Source organism: Papaver somniferum, chromosome 1 (assembly GCF_003573695.1).
Source record: "Papaver somniferum cultivar HN1 chromosome 1, ASM357369v1, whole genome shotgun sequence".
NCBI classification, from domain to species: domain Eukaryota; kingdom Viridiplantae; phylum Streptophyta; class Magnoliopsida; order Ranunculales; family Papaveraceae; genus Papaver; species Papaver somniferum.
This window is the reverse complement of record NC_039358.1, coordinates 223683602-223689560: the sequence shown is the minus strand read 5'-3', so window position 1 is coordinate 223689560 and position 5959 is coordinate 223683602. Positions and strand designations below refer to the sequence as shown.

General features: G+C 36.5%; 1 pseudogene; it reads left to right on the top strand.

Annotated features, from left to right (window-relative positions):
• Positions 1-1560: 1560 nt before the first annotated feature.
• LOC113317081 lies at positions 1561-4722 on the top strand (annotated as a pseudogene).
• The last annotated feature ends 1237 nt before the right edge of the window (positions 4723-5959 follow it).

Below are 5959 nucleotides of genomic sequence, written 5' to 3'. Positions count from 1 at the left end.
TCATATGTCCTTAGTAGATGATCTTCTCAACCCTAATTCTCTGTCTTGGAACACTTCTCTCATTAGAAATTCCTTCCCTGAGGCCATAGCAACAAAAATACTACACCTGAACCTCTTTCTAGATTTAGATGGAAACCCAAAACAGGACCAATTAAGATGGGCACTTACTAAAACTGGAGATTACACTGTTAAATAGATGTATGATAAATTGAATGAATCAGGGACAGACATAACTAGTCTTCTTTTACTTGAATCTTTCTGGAAATCTATTTGGAAATTAGAAGTGCCTCAGAGAGTTAAAGTATTTACTTGGAAATTCTACAGAACGTCATTGCGGCAAATGTGAATCTTTATGGTAAAGTCGATGATATTAACCCTAACAGTACTTTGTGTGGTGAGGATCTAGAAACCAAGCAACATTTATTTTTCCACAACCCTCATGCTAGAAAAGTTTGGGAAACAACCCTGAATCCCATTTCTCTTCAACTAGATCCCTCTACCTCTTTGTTAAACCTCTATAAATATTGGATTCATAACCCAAGGCAGAAAATATCTTTAGAATTAGCTTTAACCAAAATGTGGATGATATGGAAAGAACGATGTAATAGAGTTTTTGAATCAAAAATAGATCACCAACACAATTATCAGGATATCCAAAGACATCTTCTTTTTTGGACTAGAAAAGTCAATAAACAAGCTAAGAAGCGTAGGAATACATCACCTAGACCTATTTGGATGGCACCTGATACCAACACACACAAAATTAACATTGATGCAGCTTGGGATTCAGCTATAACTCCCTCAAGCTTTGCTTTAATTTTGCGAAATGATGCAGGAATCTTTGAAGGAGGCAGAGCAGGACCATCAATCTCAACAGATCCACAAGAAACAGAAGCAGTAGGAGTTTACCAGGCAGTAGTATGGGCTAAAGAAAAGAATATCGGAAATTTCAGCATTTAAGGGGATTGTGAAAAGCTTGTTCAACTATTTAGAAGGAAAGAACTCTGAGATCTCTTGGAGAAGTAGAGCTCTATTAAATGAAGCCTCTAAAATCACTAGAGACTACCATAACTTTTTGGTTTTGTTTTTGTGCCTAGATTAGGAAACGAAGCATCAGACTCACTTGTTAAATATGCTAAAACTTTATCTTTTTGTCACGGACTGGGATATTCTCCCTCCGACTTGTATCTTAAAATAACTTGCAGTAAATAAATCTAATATAAAAACGGGCACCTAGCTCAGCTGGTCATCCTCGTTTCCCAAAATTTCATGCGCTCCGGGAGGTCCCAGGTTCGAGCCCCCAATGACGTAATATTGCAGGAATTAACATGGAAGGTAGAGTTAGCTTCCCCCTGGTGACACAATTTCAGCCCCATCCGCTTCTGCTCCCTTTGCTAGGTTATCCATGAGACTCACTGGTAGGCTAGCACAACAACCTATTTAATTAATGTAGTAGTATGTTGTTGGATCCCTGGGCCTCTAGCCATCATGCTTTGTTTCGGTCAGTAACAAGATCAATAGGCCTCAATTGATTTTTTTATAGGCCATACCTCCCGACCACCTCAAAATGACAGACGAAAATTTCCGGTTCCCTAAACATTCTCAGTGCTTTGAGTGAGATCCGAGATTATTACGATTCATATAATCGATTTCGTTTCCTCGATGCTCTCAGTTTTATTGGTATAGTTCCCTAAATTGAATTTTCCACTTATACTATTCCATGATTCACACCCCATGCTGCACAGAATCTCGAAGAATTCCCTGCTCAATTGACAAATTGTCTGTGAGAATTCAAGATGGAAGCTCAAGCAAACCCCTTCTCAATTCCCCACACAAATTTGTAATCTACCTTGTTTAATCTCAGTAGGTTAACTGTTTGATGAGTGGTCTCAGTGAATAAGCAAAGAATCCATTTGCAGGGGTGGGACATTTTGATCAGGTTCATATTTTCGTTACACCTTACCATGGCAGCGGTCTTCTAGTAGTCATCTCAGTATTTTCACTTGACAAACATGGCAACCGGTTCTCTTCTTCGCACCCTTCAAAGAGCTACACGAACTTCTTCGACTCTCAACTTCTCTTTCTCAAATCCTAACTGTTTCAGGTAATCTCTACTCTAAAGGTTTATATAATTCTCCAATTAAAATGAAACGTGTGATTTTTATTTTCTGCTTGATTTTTTTATTCTATCCAGGTTGATTTCCTACAACATTCAATCAATTTCTTCTTCTTCTCAACATTTGGTAAAATTAAATACATGGAAACCAACATGGGTTTTCAGAAATTTCAGCCATGGTCGAATAAACTTTGTTACATCTCAAGGAAAGTCTAAATTCGAAGCACATGAATACGAACCTCAAGAGAAACGCCAATATAAATCCAAATGGAAATGCAAGAAGAAATTCAAGATGCAATTGTTAAGAGCGAAAACAAAGAGGAAATTAGCTAATAAGAAAGACCCTAGAAATCTTAGAGTTAAAGGGAAGAAACAACAAAAGTTTTTAAATGCAGAGGACAGAATCTTAGACAAGATTGTTAAGGTGTGACAATTTAAGTGCTGAATTTGGGTGGTCGTATTTTTTTTGTTAGTAGAACTGCTGACCTGTTCAATCTTAACTTGTTGCAGGCAAAAATGAAGGAGGCTTTACTGATGGAAAAGCTGAAGAGATATGAAGTTCCAAAAGCTCAAGGTCCAGAAGTGAAACAGGAATGTTTGACTGGTGAAGAAAGATTTTACATGAAAAAAATGGCACGGAAAGGATCAAATTATTTACAAGTTGGTGTAAGAGGAGTTTATGGCGGTGTTATAGATAATATGCATATGCATTGGAAGCATCACGAAACAGTTAAGGTTTTTTGCAAACCTTGTAAACCTGGTGAAGTACATGAGTATGCAGAAGAGATAGCTAGATTAAGTGGTGGGATTCCGATACAAGTGATTGGAAATGACACATAATTTTTTACCGGGGGAAGAATTATGTTCAGCCTGATGTTAGGCGTCCTGTTGATACACTATCCAAGAAGAGGGTAAATTTCTAAACTTCCTTAAATTCTCAACAACTTTTTATTTTTGGTTTTGGTGTTGATTTCTTTGGAATATAGCTAGTTAGATACCCTTGAAATGGCTTATTCAAAACAGAGACTTGAACGATTCCATCCCTTGTCGTAATTTCATACGTATCTTGTATCTATTCTTTCACCTCCGAGCTGATCTGTTGTTAGCTAGCTCTAATATTATCTCTGAACGTTGTGAATATTTTCAGGCACTAGAAAAATCAAAATACATGCAGTCACTTGAAGCAGTGAGGCACTTCATCGCTGTAGCAGTGAAAGAATTAGAACTCCAGTACAGGCATGTCGCCCTTTGCAATGGCCCAAGTTCTCATGATTCGATCTCTATCAGCACAGGAAAAGACTCAGCCTTTCCCGGAAGTTCTGAAGTGACAACCAAAGAAGGCTTGATTTCGCATTTTGATGACTTCTCCATTATTCCTTTAGAAATAGAATTTGACCTCTCACATCAAGAATTATCGCAATCTGAAGAAACCTCCGAGTCTGACGATGAATACTCATCGGAAAGCGAAGTTGATGCTGGTGATGGAAGTATGTCAGTTACTAATGTTAGTTCTGACGAAGAACAGGTATCCTTCTCTTTATCAAAGAGCTCTTTCTGCAGCTCAGATTGTTCACCAACGGGAAAGTAGATTCAATTTTTATACTAGAGATTTGCATGGTAAAGATTGACAAATTCATGATGTTTAGTTACCAATATTTGCTGAATGAAATGTTGGGGATATCATTCAGTTCCGGAATATTGTCAATTCAGATGTGCATCCCTTTTCTGCATCTTATCTGTCTACCTTCTTCCAGTATGATGCTACAGAAAATTTTTATGTGACTGAAAGCACAACTTATGTCTCTCTATCTTATGCAGACAAGGCCAAGATGAATCCCGTCTTTTTAGTAGGTCAATAAATTGATGTGCACGGGGAACAATAAATTGAATTGTTGTTCTGAGCTAGATAAGTTAGATATGGTCTGAAATCTTTTATGTGACTCGGATATCGTCTTTATCCAGTTTTTTATACTCCTTCTCCTTGGTTCTTTTCCCCTCTTTTTTTTTTTTTTTTTTGTTTTTGTTTGAAACAGGAACAAACTACAGTCGATACAACTTTGCAGAGATACAATCAGGTGGTTGCTGGTGCCACTCCCGAGTTACATTGTCCTTTCGAGCTAACTTAGAAAGAGTATCAGCTGCCCCATTAAAGTTTCTATGAACACTTTTACAGTAGACTCTGTTAAACTGCTGAAAACCTACTACACAATCATGTATATAGGAAAGTTTTTTCCAGCAAATGGAAGAGGAATTTCCGTTGACCGCTTGTACAAGGGAAAGATTGTCTGAGATGAAGGTAAGGCTTTCCATCTGCAGTTGAGAGGTCCATTCAATTGCACCTAGTAAAGCTTTTGCTTTTGCTTTTGCTTCTCCTTCTAACGCTGAATCTGCATTGGTGGTCCAACACTTAGCTGCGACGAAGTCTCCATTGGGCTAGGGGATGACAATTCCACAACCTGCATGAAATGAGTGTTTCCCCCTTCTCAGTAATAATATGTGAGGCTTTCATTCCCAAGTTCCCAGCAGCAAATGGCACTGCATTCCATAGGGACCTCACCTTGTCTAACCCATAAAATGTTTATTTTGTTCTTTTATGATCATCTCAAAAGCAGATTTTTTGTTTTTTTTAATGAAATTATCACAAGCAAATTACTTGCAGTCTTACATACTTGAAGGAAAAAAAAATATACAATCAAACAAGCGAAAAATAATCTCTGAATGGTAGGAAAAAGAAGAAATTGCTAGGTAGGAGCAAATTAAGTTTTGAAATTACTATAGTAGAAATTAGAGTGCCGACATTCTAAAAAATAAATAAGAACCATCATTTGGAGCATATCCAAAGATTTTGGGCCTCTTGAATAAGACAAAAACACAAGTGGAAATAGTGTTTACAGGGTGCCCCTTATCTAGCCATTTTTCATAATGGTAAAAATGCCCTTATTATTTATATTTTTTAATTTTTTTTTTTTTAATAAAAAACAAAATGTAATCATTACTTTTATAATCATTATACAAAGCTTTTGGTTGGTAACCTAGCAACAAGGTGGGCTCCAACACCTTTTTGAATAGCAACGCCTAATCTATGAAAAATAAAGCTACCAAAACCACGACTAGCGTCGTTACTAACTAAACAATTCTTCAGACGCTTGAAAAAACACAAAGTATCCTCACCCAACTCTCCTAGAGTAGAGAAAGCCAAAACACTCAATCCATGGCCATGTGAAATACACTTGTCCAAGTATTTAGAGTGTTTACGTGAAATCGCATTAGATATAGCTTTCCCTGGGACGAAAGAGCGAATTCCATCACCTGCGAAGGGCGAAACACCAGTGACATCCATTTTTAACTTTTTTTTTTTGAAAAAAGTTTGTTAAATTTTTTTATTTACGAATCTAAGTTCGGCGGACAAGTGATATGTCGAACCTAAACATACATAGGTTCGGCTGATAATATGTCAGCCTAACTTGTGTTTTGAGAAAACATACCTAGGTTCGGCAGATTCGATAAAAAGAAGGACATCCAAACTTAATACTATTCTTCATAAAGTGAAGTTCGGCTAACATCTTTGTGTTTGATTATCAGCCGAACTGTTCATCGACACTTTCAGGATGAAAAAAAAGAGAAGTTCGGCTGATAATTTTGATTTTATTGTTAGCCGAACTTTTCTCTGTAATTGTCGTAAAAAAAATTTCATGCAATAAGAAAAAAAGAAAAAAAAAATATTCAAAAAAATAAAAATAAAAAGAATTATAAATTATTAAAAAAAAAAAAACAACTAAAAAAGCTAATATTAAAAATTAATGAATTAATCAAGGGTATTTAAGTAACTTACCCACTCATTAG